Below are 13246 nucleotides of genomic sequence, written 5' to 3' on the forward strand. Positions count from 1 at the left end.
GAGGGCGGGCCTTCAGGACCTCTTGTAAAGCAGTATTAAGGTCCTTGACACCTCCAGCAGTCATGCTTTCCTGGGCCATGGCAGCAGGTTACGGGTGAAGCTGATTCTTAAACACACCTGAGCCTCTGCCTCCACTACTCGGTGGCGGCGGGAAGAGAGCAGAAGCTTATTCTTGGTTAACAGTCACTGCACCTAAAATGTGCTCTAGGTTGCTTGAAAAGGGGTTAAACTTGGCCAAGAAGTTGATAAAGCATTTCGGCCAGTTTGCTTGTTACCAATGGTGTCATAAAGATTAATAAATCACCGTGTCCACGTATTTTTCTTTCTTGTAGACAAGGTCTCACTCTGTCGCCCAGGCTAGAGTACAGCAGGTATGATCTTGGCTCACTGCAGTGGCAGCCTTTAACTCCCAGGCTCAAACAATCCTCCCACCTCAGCCTCCTGAGTAGCTGGGATTACAGGTGTGTAGCACCTCACCCGGCTTTTGCGGTTTGGGGGTTTCTGTTTACATACACATGGGATTTTGCCATGTTGCTCAGGTTGGTCTAGAACTCACTTTGGCCTCCCAAAGCACTGGGATTACAGGTGTATGCCACTGTCCGTGGCCTTGAAGAGTTTTCCATTTTGCCCTACTCCCCAGCTGACAATGGAAGGTAGTGAATGAGCAGGTGATTGTGACAGCAGCACTGAGCTGTGATAGACCCCTTGCTGACTAGCCCATTGTCTGCTTATAGCCTTCTAGAGATGACAATCAATGGCACAGACTGGTTATCAAAAATGCCCACAAATACTGGCCAGGTGCAGTGGCTCACGCCTGTAATCTCAGCGCTTTGGAAGGCCAGGGTGGGCAGATCACTAGAGGTCAGGCATTCAAGACCAACCTGGCCAACATGGTGAAACCCCATCTCTACTGAAAATAGAAAAATTAAAATACAACAAAAAGAGAGGACTTAGAAGTGCTCAGATTTTGCAAAGTAACTAAAACATCCTATTCATGATAAGAATTACAGATTACGATTGTAGGTTCCATTCTCTCCCTAATGGTGGTAGGTCTGAAGTAGAAAATGCAAATATAGCTTCGAAATTAGCATTCAATAAAAAAAAAATTTTTTTTTTGAGATGGAGTTTCGCTGTTGTTACCCACACTGGAGTGCAATGGCACCATCTCGGCTCACCGCACCCTCCGCTTTCTGGGTTCAAGCAGTCCTCCTGCCTCAGCCTCCCGAGTAGCTGGGACTACAGGCATGCACCACCATGCCCAGCTAATTTTTGTATTTTTTTGTAGAGACAGGGTTTCACATTGTTGACCAGAATGGTCTCGATCTCTTGACCTAGTGATCCACCCGCCTCGCCTCCCGAAGTGCTGGGGTTATAGGCGTTAGCCACCGCGCCCGGCCCTAATCAAAATTTTTTTAACAATTAGAAGCGTATTTTGTGGGAGCGAAGCGATCGCTGGGCTGTGCTTGGGTCTGTCGCTGCCTCACTGTCCCTATCGGGCTTCCCAGCAGCGGCCTAGCATAAAAGTAAAAGATGTCTGAATATATTCGGGTAACCAAAGAGGAGAACGATGAATCCATTGAAATACCATCGGAAGGGGCTGGGCGCGGCGGCTCAAGCCTGGAATCCCAGCACTTTGGGAGGCCGAGGTGGGTGGCTCACGAGGTCAAGAGATGGAGACCATCCAGGTCAACATGGTGAAACCCCGTCTCTAATAAGATACAAAAAATTAGCTGGGCATGGTGGCACGTGCCTGTAATCCCAGCTACTCAGGAGGCTGAGGCAGGAGAATTGCCTGAACAAAGGAGGCAGAGGTTTCAGTGAGGCGAGATCGCACCATTGCACTCCAGCCTGGGTAACAAGAGTGAAACTCCGTCTCGAAAAAGAAAGAAAGTAGTGCTTTAAACATTCTGCCATAGGAGTACTTCTGTCTACTTGCTTTCTCATTCAAGAATTCGTCATCACGCATTACAGGCCACGTCTTTGACGGTGGGTGTCCCATTTATATCCGCTACTCTTTATTTCATGGAGTCGTATCAATGCTATGAACGCAAGGCTGTGATATGGAACCAGAAGGCCGTTTGAACTTTTGAAACCTCGTGTGGGATTGATGGTGGTGCCGAGGCATGAAAGGCTAGTATGAGCGAGAAAAGGAGAGAGCGCGTGCAGAGACTTGGTGGTGCATAATGGATATTTTTTAACTTGGCGAGATGTGTCTCTCAATCCTGTGCTTTGGTGAGAGTGTGCAGAGAGCAATGATAGCAAATACTGTATGAATGTTTTTTGCATTTAAAGGACGTCCACATGTTGGAAGACTTAAGTGAGTTTTTGTTCTTAGATAACCCACATTAGTGAATGTGTTAAGTGAAACAGTACTTGTACTCCCCCTACCCTTTGTGAACTGCTGTGAATGCTGTATGGTGTGCGTTCTCTTCTGTTACTGATATGTAAGTGTGGTAATGTGAACTGAAGCTGATGGATTGAGAACATGGACTGAGCTTGTGGTGTGCTTTCCAAGAGTACTTGGAAGTAGAGTTCACCAGTGAGCTCAGGTGTCTCAAGAAGGGTGGAAGTTCTAATGTCTGTTAGCTACCCATAAGAATGCTGTGTGCTGCAGTTCTGTGTCCTTTGCTTGAATGCTTTTTATAAGAGTTGTCAATGTTGGAAATTCTTAAATAAAACTGATTTAAATTAAAAAAAAAAAAAAAAAAAATTAGAAGCTGTCCAGGAGCAGTGGCTCATGCCTATAACTGTAATCCCAGCACTTTGGGAGTCCAAGGCAGCAGATTGCTTGAGTCTAGGAGTTCAAGACCATTCTGGCCAACATGGTGAAACCCCATCTCTACTAAAAATACAAAAAAATTTAGCTGGGCAGGGTGGCGTGTGCCTGTAATCCCAGCTACTCGGGAGGCAGAGGCAGGAGAATTGCCTGAACCCAGGAGGCGGAGGTAGCGGTGAGCCGAGATTGCATCATTGCACTCCGGCCTGGGTAACGAGCGAAACTCCGTCTCAAAAAAAAAAAAAATGGAAGCTTGGCTTGTGTTATAAGGCTGGATCAACTTGCTTAATCTTTGAGCCAGTGAGTCTTTTTTAGTGAAAGATAAAGTTGCTGTTAGTGACAAAGTGGTACTGCCCTTGGCCATGAGAACCTCGGAGCCAATGGAAATGATCAAAGCTAAGCTTCTGGACAACACTAGCAGCTACCTGGATTGTTAACTTTCCTCTTTCTTCTTTGAGACAGAGTCTTGCTCTGTAGCCAGGCTGAAGTGCACTGGTACAATCTTGGCTCACTGCAACCTCCACCTCTTGGGTTCAAGCAATTCTCTAACCTCAACTTCCATACATGCCAGCACGCCCAGCTAATTTTTTTGTAGTTTTAGTGCAGATGGGGTTTCACCACATTGGACAGGCTGGTCTCGAACTCCTGATCTCACCTCGGCCTCCCAAAGTGCTGGGATTACAGACGTGAGCCACCATGTCCAGCTCAGGATGTCATTTTTCAAGTATTTCCTCTGTTTACTAGTGCCCAAGGGAAAAGCCAAAGCAGATGATAGATAATTAAGAAGGTGGGGCCTTAGAACACACAGCGTGTCAGAACTCTAGTGAGTGGAACTTGATCTATTGAGTCACCATAAGTAGCCCAGAAAGGAACTCCTGATAGGTGAGGGGGGTATAGCTCAGTGGAAGAGCATTTGACTGTGGATCAGAAGGTCCCTGGTTCAAATCCAGGTGAGGCCTTTGACTGCAGATCAAGAGGTCCCCAGTTCAAATCTGGGTGCCCCCTTCCCGGATGTTTTCTCACTGCCATTTATTTTTTATTTATTTTATCTTATTTATTTATTTTGAGACAGAGTATCACTGTTGTTACCCAGACTGGAGTGCAATGGCGCGATCTCGCCTCAGCGCGACCTCCACCTCCTGGGTTCAGGCAATTCTCCCGCCTCAGCCTCCCGACTAGCTGGGACTACAAGCACGCGCTACCAGGCCCAGCTAATTTTTCTATTTTTAGTAGAGACGGGGTTTCACAATGTTGACCAGGATGGTCTCGATCTCTTGACCTCGTGATCCACCCGCCTCGGCCTCCCAAAGTGCTGGGATAATAGTCGTGAGCCATAGCTCCCGGCCTCTCACTTCCATTTAAAAGGAAATGCTGTGACTCAGTGTCACCACAAAAGATTAAGGAACTTTTAACATTCCTCCCTTGTTCCAGCTGACCACTAGGACAAAAAGCCCCTTTAGGACCTCCTTTGTCTTCAATTAAGACCAAGTCCTAGCCAGGCATGGTGGCTCATGCCTGTAATCCAAGCACTTTGGGAGGGCAAAGCAGGGGATCCTCAGGTCAGCAGATCAAGACCATCCTGGCCAGCATGGTGAAACTCCAACTCTACTAAAAATACAAAAAAAAAAAAAAAAAAAAAAAATTAAATCTCTGAGGAAATTCTAAATCTGTAAGTCTGAGAGCTGTGAATGCTATTTGGCTATCAGGTATATGTCAGTGTATATATAAAAATGTTTCACCGAGCACCGTGGCTCACGCCTGTAATCCCAGCACTTTGGGAGGCCGAGGCGAGCAGATCACAAGGTCAAGAGATCCAGACCATCGTGGTCAACATGGTGAAACCCCATCTCTACTAAAAATACAAAAATTCACCGGGTGTGGTTGGTGCACACCTGTAATCCCAGCTACTTGGGAGGCTGTGGCAAAAGAACTGCTTGAACCCAGGAGGCGGAGGCTGCAGTGAGATGAGATCATGCCACTGTACTCAAGCCTGGGTGACAGAGACTCCAGGTACAATGGCTCATGCCTGTAATCCCAGCACTTTGGGAGGCCAAGGCAGGCAGACCACGAGGTGAAGAGATCGAGACCATCTGGCCAAGATAGTGAAATCCCATCTCTACTAAAATACATAAATTAGCTGAGCGTGCTGGCGCCCACCTGTAGTTCCAACTACTCAGGAGGCTGAGGCAGGAGAATTGCTTGAACCTGGGAGGTGGAGCGTGCAGTGAGCCAAGATCGTGCCACTGTACTCCAGCCTGGCACCTGATGACAGAACCAGACTGTCTCAAAGAAAGGCACAAACTCTTTTGATGACATCCTTTGCCGTGGTCCTTCACCGCTACACAATTACTACCACTTTACGGGGTTTTCCCTCTATGTCAGTTTTACTGTGGCCCATCCCTTCCCATAGTTTCTTGTCATCAACGTTAATTAGGGTGATCTGGTGTTCAGCACCAAGGGCCTTCACCAGCCACATAGGCAGGCTCATCGCAGTTGGGGGCAGCACACAAGGATGGGCCCAGTGCTTGTCTAAGGTTTGACAGCTTCTTGAATTCCACGTGCCAAGCTATCGTGGATGAGGGCGGGCCTTCAGGACCTCTTGTAAAGCAGTATTAAGGTCCTTGACACCTCCAGCAGTCATGCTTTCCTGGGCCATGGCAGCAGGTTACGGGTGAAGCTGATTCTTGAACATACCTGAGCCTCTGCCTCCACTACTCAGTGGCGGCGGGGAAAGAGCAGAAGCTTGTTCTTGGTTAACAGTCACTGCACCTAAAATATGGCCTAGGTTCCTTGAAAAAGGGTTAAACATGGCCAAGAAGTTGATAAAGCATTTCAACCAGTTTGCTTGTTACCAATAATGTCATAAAAATTAATATATCACCGTCTCCAAGTATTTTTCCTTTTTTTTGGACAAGGTCTCACTCTGTTGCCCAGGCTAGAGTACAGCGGTTGTGATCTTGGCTCACTGCAGTGGCACCCTTTACCTCCCAGGCTCAAACAGTCCTCCCACCTCAGCCTCCTGAGTAGCTGGGATTACAGGTGTGTACCACCTCACCTGGCTTTTAAGGTTGAGTGGTTTCTTTTTATTTAGAGATGGGATTTTGCCATGTTGCTCCGGTTTGTCTAGAACTCACTTTGGCCTCCCAAAGCACTGGGATTACAGGTGTGAGCCAGTGTGCCTGGCCTTGAAGGGTTTTCATTTTGCCCTACTCCCCAGGTGACAATGAAAGAGAGCGAATGGGCAGGTGATTGTGACAGCAGCACTGAGCTGTGATAGACCCCTTGCTGACTAGCCCGGTGTCTGCCTGCTTATAGCCTTCTAGAGATGACGATCAATGGCACACACTGGTTACCAAAAATGCCCACAAATACTGGCCAGTTGAGGTGACTCATGCCTGTAATCCCAGCACTTTGGAAGGCCACGATGGGCAGATCACTAGAGGTCAAGATTCAAGACCAACCTGGCCAACATGGTGAAACCCCGTCTTTACTGAAAATACAGAAATTAAAATACAGAAAGAAAGAGAGCAGTTAGAAGTGCTCAGATTTTGTACAGTAACTAAAACATCCTATTCATGATAAGAATTACAGAAATTCTCCACCATCAACAATCTGGGTGTCCACTCAGAGATCCAATCGAAAAGTCAGCAACTACACAGACGACAGGTGGATAAATCCACAAAGATGGGAAGAAACCAGCGCAAAAAGGAGGAAAACACCCGAAACCAGAACACCTCGCCACCTAGAAAGGACCAAAACTCCTCACCAGCAAGGGAACAAAGCTGGACGGAGAATGACTGTGACGAAATGACGGAATTAGACTTCAGAAGGTGGATAATGAGAAACTTTTGTGAGCTAAAAGAACATGTTTTAAATCAACGCAAAGAAACTAAGAACCTTGAAAAAAGATTTGAGGAAATGATAACAAGAATGGATACGTTAGAGAGGAATATGAATGAATTAAAGGAGTTGAAAAACACAATACGAGAACTTCACGAAACATGCACAAGTTTAAACATGCACAAGTTTCAATAGCCGAATTGACCAAGCAGAAGAAAGAATATCTGAAGTCGAGTATCAACTCAATGAAATAAAACGAGAAACCAAGATCAGAGAAAAAAGCGCAAAAAGGAATGAACAAAGTCTCCAAGAAATGTGGGACTATGTGAAGAGACCTAACCTACGTTTCATAGGCGTACCAGAATGTGATGAAGACAATGAATCCAAGCTGGAAAATACTCTTCAGGACATTATCCAGGAAAATTTCCCCCACCTAGCAAGACAGGCCAACACTCTATTGCAGGAAATACAGAGACCACCACAGAGATATTCCGCAAAAAGAGCAACCACAAGGCACATAATCGTCAGATTCAACAAGGTTGAAATAAAGGAGAAAATACTAAGGGCAGCCAGAGAGAAAGGTCGGGTCACCCACAAAGGGAAGCCCATCAGACTCACAGCAGATCTCTCGGCAGAAACTCTACAAGCCAGAAGAGAGTGGGGGCCAATATTCAACATCCTTAAAGAAAAGAACTTTCAACCCAGAATTTCATATCCAGCCAAACTGAGCTTCAGAAGTGAAGGAAAAATAAAATCCTTTGCAAACAAGCAAGTACTCAGAGATTTTGTCACCACCAGCCCTGCTTTACAAGAGCTCCTGAAAGAGGCACTACACATAGAAAGGAACAACCAGTACCAGCCATTCCAAAATCACACTAAATGCTAAAGAGCATCAACATAATGAAGAATCTACAACAACTAGCGGGCAAAACAGCCAGCTAGCATCAAAATGGCAGTGTCAAATTCACACATAACAATATTAACCCTAAATGTAAATGGACTAAATGCACCAATCAAAAGACACAGACTGGCAAATTGGATAAAAAGCCAAAACCCAGCAGTATGCTATATCCAGGAAACCCATCTCACATGCAAGGATACACAAAAGCTCAAAATAAAGGGATGGAGGAAGATTTACCAAGCAAATGGAGAGCAAAAGAAAGCAGGAGTTGCAATCTTCATCTCTGATAAATAGACTTTAAAGCAACAAAGATCAAAAGAGACAAAGAAGGCCATTACATAATGGTAAAAGGATCAATACAACAAGAAGAGCTAACGATCCTAAACATATATGGACCCAATACAGGAGCACCCAGATACATAAGGCAAGTTCTTAAGGACTTACAAGGAGACTCAGACTCCCACACAATAATAGTGGGAGACTTTAAAACTCCACTGTCGATATTAGACAGATCAACCAGACAGAAAATCAACAAGGATATCCAGGGCTTGAACTCAGACCTGGAGCAAGCAAACCTGATAGGCATTTAAAGAACTCTCCACCCCAAATCCACAGAATATACATTCTTCTCAGCACCACATCATACCTACTCTAAAATTGACCACATAATTGGAAGTAAAGCACTGCTCAGCAAATGTAAAACAACTGAAGTCATAACAAACAGCCTCTGAGACCATAGTGCAATCAAGTTAGAACTCAGAATTCAGAAACCAACACAGAACCGCACAGCTTCATGGAAACTGAACAACTGGCTCCTGAATGTTGACTGGATAAACAACGAAATGAAGGCAGAAATAAAGAAGTTCTTCAAAACCAATGAGAACGAAGACACAACATGCCAGAATCTCTGGGACACATTTAAAGCAGTCTCTAGAGGAAAGTATATAGCAATAAGTGCCCATATGAGAAGAATGGAGAGATCCAAAATTGACACCCTATTGTCAAAATTGAAAGAGCTAGAGGAGCAAGATCAAAAAAACTCAAAACCCAGCAGAAGACAAGAAATAACTAAGATCAGAGCTGAACTGAAGGAGATTGAGACACGAAAAACCCTCCAAAAAATCAATAAATCCAAGAGCTGGTTTTTTGAAAAGATCAACAAAATAGACAGACTGATTAAAAAGAAAAGACAGAACAACCAAATAGATGCAATAAAAAATGATAAAGGGGAAATCACCACAGATTCCACAGAAATTCAAACCATCATCAGAGAATATTACAAACAACTCTATGCACATAAACTAGTAAACCTGGAAGAAATGGATAAATTCCTGGCCTCCTGTGTCCTCCCAAGCCTAAACCAGGAGGAAGCTGAAACCATGAATAGACCAATAACAAGGTCAGAAGTCGAGGCAGCAATTAAGAGCCTACCACACAAAAAAAGCCCAGGTCCAGACGGGTTCACAGCCGAATTCTACCAGACACACAAAGAGGAGCTGGTACCATTTCTTCTGAAACTATTCCAAATAATCCAAAAAGAAGGAATCCTACCCAAATCATTCTACGAGACCAATATCATCCTGATACCAAAACCCGGCAGAGACCCAACAAGAAAAGAAAACTTCAGGCCAATATCCATGAAGAAAAAAAAAAAGAATTACAGATTACGATTGTAGGTTCCATTGTCTCTCCCTAATAATGGTAGGCCGGAAGTACAAAATGCAAATATAGCTGCGACATTAGCATTAAATCGATTTTTTTTTTTTTTTAGACGGAGTTTCACTGTTGTTACCCAGACTGGAGTGCAATGGCACCATCTCGGCTCACCGCAACCTCCACCTTCTGGGTTCAAGCAATGCTCCTGTCTCAGCCTTCCGAATAACTGGGACTGCAAGCATGCACCACCATGCCTAGCTAATGTTTGAATTTTTTAGTAGAGACGGGGTTTCACCTTGTTGACCAGAATGGTCTCTATCTCTTGATCTTGTGATCCACCCACCTCAGCCTCCCAAAGTGAGCTGAGATCGTGCCACTGCACTCCAGCCTGGGCGACAGAGCCAGATTCCTTCTCTCAAAAAAAAACAAAAACAAAAATATAGGTCAATATGTGTTATGAAAATAGAGACGTAAAAACTCTCAACAAAATGCAGGCAAGCCAAATCCAGAGCATATAAAAAGGATTACATACCATAACCAAGTGGGATTTCTCTCTGAAATAGAAAGTTGGTTCAACATATGAAAAACCAACCAATGTAATACACCATATTAATAGACGTGGAAAACCTCACATGATTTTCTCAAATGATACACAGAAAAAGCACTGCACAAAACGCGACATCCTTTCACGATAAAAAAAATACTCAACTATCTAGAAACAGAAGGGGTCGTTTCCTCAACCTGATAAAAGGCCATCTACAAAATACCCACATCTAACATCATATTTACTGGCTAAAGACAAAGTTTTCCCTCTACGGCAAGAACAAGACAAAGATGTTGGTTCTCACTACTTCTATTCCATCACTGTAGTGGAAGTTTTAGACAGGCAACTACGCAAGACAAAGAAATAAAAGGCAAACAAACATGACCTTATACACAGAAAATCCTAAAAATCCACCAAAAAGTTACTAGACCTAAAAAATGATTTCAGCAAGGTTGCAGGACACAAGATCAGTATAGAAAAACCAGTTGTATTTCTATACACTAGCAATGAACAGCCTGAATATTAAACAAAAATTACATTTACAATGGCTTCAAAAAGAATAAAGTACTCCTCTGGTCCTGCTCAGGCTCAGTTACTAAAGAAGAGAAAAAGTACTTAGGAATACATATATATATATATATATATATATATATATATATTTTTTTTTTTTTTTTTTTTTTTTTTTTTTTTTTGAGACAAGAGTCTTGCTCTGTCACCCAGGCTGGAGTGAACTGGCATGATCTTGGCTCACTGCAACCTCCACTCCCCCAGTTCAAGCAATTCTCCTGTCTCAGCCTCCCAAGTAGTTAGGACTACAGGCACCCCTACCGGGCCCGGCTGATTTTTGTATTTTTAGCAGAGATGGAGTTTCACCATATGGGTTAGTCTGGACTCAAACTCCTGACCTCAGGTGATCCACCTGCCTTGGCCTCCCAAAGTGCTGGGATTACAGGCGTGAGCCACTGCACCTGGTCAACTTAGGAATATATTTAACATAATAAATGTATGGTGTGTACACAGAAAACTATAAAACACTGTTGAAACAAATTACAGGTTTAATACCTGACAATCCCTGTCAAAATTTCAACTACCATTTTTTGGAGCACTGGATAAACAGATCCTAAATTCATATTATGCAAGGGAGTCAGAATATTCATAACCATCTTGAAAAGGAAGAGTTGGGAGGACTCACACCTCTCAATTTCAAAATGCCTGACAAAGCTACAGTAATCAAGACACTGTTTACTAGCATATGGATAGAAATACAGATCAATGGAGTAGAACTGAGACCAGAAATAAATCCATGTACCTATTTATGGTCGATTGGTTTTCATCAAGGTGCCAAGACCATCCAATAAAAGAAAGAAGAGTCTTTTCAACTGCTGGGACATTTGAATATCAAACTGCAAAAGAATGAATTTGGATGCCTACTTTATACTATATGGAACAAAAACAAAGAAAAATAGATCTAGATCTAAAACTATAAAACTCTTTGAAGGAAACAGAGTATAAGTCATCATGATATTGATCAGGCAATGATTTCTCAAATATGACAACAAAAGCACACACACACAATACATACATACACACATACAAATGGGGCTTCATCGAAATCAAAAACTTCCATGCATCAAAAAACACTATTTAGGGCCGGACACCGCGTCGCGCCTGTAATCTCAGCACTTTGGGAAGCTGAGGCGGGCAGATCACTTGAGGACAGGAGATCGAGACCAGCCTGGCCAACATGGTGACAACCGTCTCTACTAAAAAGACAAAATTGGCTGGGGGTGGTGGTGGCGCCTGTGGTCCCAGCTCTTCGGGAGGCTGAGGCAGGAGAATTACTTGAACTTGGGAGGCGGAGCCTACAGTGAGCCAAGATCGTGCCACTGCATTCCAGCCTGCTAGTGACAAGAGCAAAACTTCATTAAAAAAAAAAAAAAAGTTACACAAATAGCCAATTGGCACATGAAAAGATACTAAACATCATTAGTCCCTAGGTTGATGCAAATCAAAGCCACAGCGGGATATCACTTTATTTAATTTTATTTACTTATTCCCTCCTACCCCCCATTTGGCTGGAGTGCAGTGGGGCGATTTCTGCTCATGGCAACCTCCATCTCCCGGGCTCAAGCCGTCCTCCTGCCTCAACCTTGGAGTAGCCGGGACTACAGGCACCCACCACCACACCCGGCTAATTTTAAAAATGCTTCTGTCGAGACAGTGTCTCGCTTTATTGCCCAGGTTGGTCTCGAATTTCTGGCTTCCAGTGATCCTCCCACCTTGGCGCAGTGTTGGGATGACAGGCGTCAGCCATTACGCGGGTGGCAGCCATTCTGAGGTTTAACACAGAGAGCCAGTATGCGCCCAGCATCTGTGTATGCATTATACAGAATATGTGGACCACCCTCTATAAAGGTCCGTGCACGAGGCTGGCTTTCTCTCGCGGTCTAGCAGTTTTCCACAGAAAAGCGGCACTCATTTTTGCACAGTCTCCAAAATGCTGTCGGGATTGGGAGCCCGCAGCTTCCGGAATTACAGGCTCTTTCCCCGCCCCCAGTGCCCCATTCCAGGCCTGGCCTCAACAGGCCCAAGGCGCACGCCCAGAGAAGGATGGGGGTGGGAGGGGCACGCTACACCCAGTAGGGGGCAGCCCCGGGCTTCCACGCTGTCAGTGCTTCTGGGTCCCCTGGGTTTCACCAGTGTTGGGACCCCCCCCATTCCCGCCGGCCAGCCCGGAAGCCGAGCGTGGAGGCTGGCCTCGCCTTCCCCCGGGAGGTAGGCCTGACAGCACAGGGGGACAGTCCAGCCTCAGCATGCCAAAGCTCAATGGGGAAGAGGATCCACCTCCCAACTGGGCTCTCCGGTTTGGGGGGTGTCGGAGCTGTTCTGGTTCCAGGCTGAGCCTTACCATCTCGTTTAGCACATGGTTAGGGGCCCTGGACTGGAGACCAATAACTGGGGCTCAGAGACTCTTGGGAGTCCCGGCGCCACGGGGTTGCTTCTCGGGGGGATAATGTTCCAGTGGTGATGGTTGCACAATCTTGCCGATAATAATAATAACCCCACAGGATTGAACACAGTTTATAAAGTGAATTTTAGGGTATGTGAACTATATTCATTAAAAAAGGATGTTTACTACACCATGCTGTAATAGATAGAATGAGGAATATCCTAGATAGCCAACAAGGGAATTCTCTAAGTGTCTGGCTCATATCTGTAATCCCAGCACTTTGGGAGGCCAAGGCGGGTGGATCACGAGGTCAAGAAATCGAAACCATCCTGGCCAAAATGGAGAAACCCCGACTCTACTAAAATACAAAAATTAGCTGGGCCTGGTGATGCGCACGCCGGTAGTCCCAGCTACTCTGGAGGCTAAGGCAGGAAAATCGCTTGAGCCCAGGAGGCGGAGGTCACAGCAGCCGAGACACACCACTGTACTCAAGCCTGGCGACAGAGCAAGATTGTCCCAAAAAAAGAAAAAAAGAGTCTGTAGACTAGCGAGCTGTAGAGTGCAAAATATTAATGCCAC

General features: G+C 45.0%; 1 protein-coding gene and 1 non-coding gene across 6 annotated transcripts in view; one reads left to right on the plus strand and one right to left on the minus strand.

Moving 5' to 3' along the window:
- Positions 1-13246, minus strand: part of LOC108587678 (DDB1- and CUL4-associated factor 4) — a 53679-nt gene that overhangs the window by 38744 nt on the left and 1689 nt on the right. The gene's annotated exons all lie outside the window — the stretch shown is intronic.
- On the plus strand, positions 3667-3735 carry TRNAR-GCG (transfer RNA arginine (anticodon GCG)). The gene has a single exon. It is a non-coding gene; the product is annotated as a tRNA-His (tRNA).

This window comes from Callithrix jacchus, chromosome 8 (genome assembly GCF_049354715.1).
Source record: "Callithrix jacchus isolate 240 chromosome 8, calJac240_pri, whole genome shotgun sequence".
NCBI classification, from domain to species: domain Eukaryota; kingdom Metazoa; phylum Chordata; class Mammalia; order Primates; family Cebidae; genus Callithrix; species Callithrix jacchus.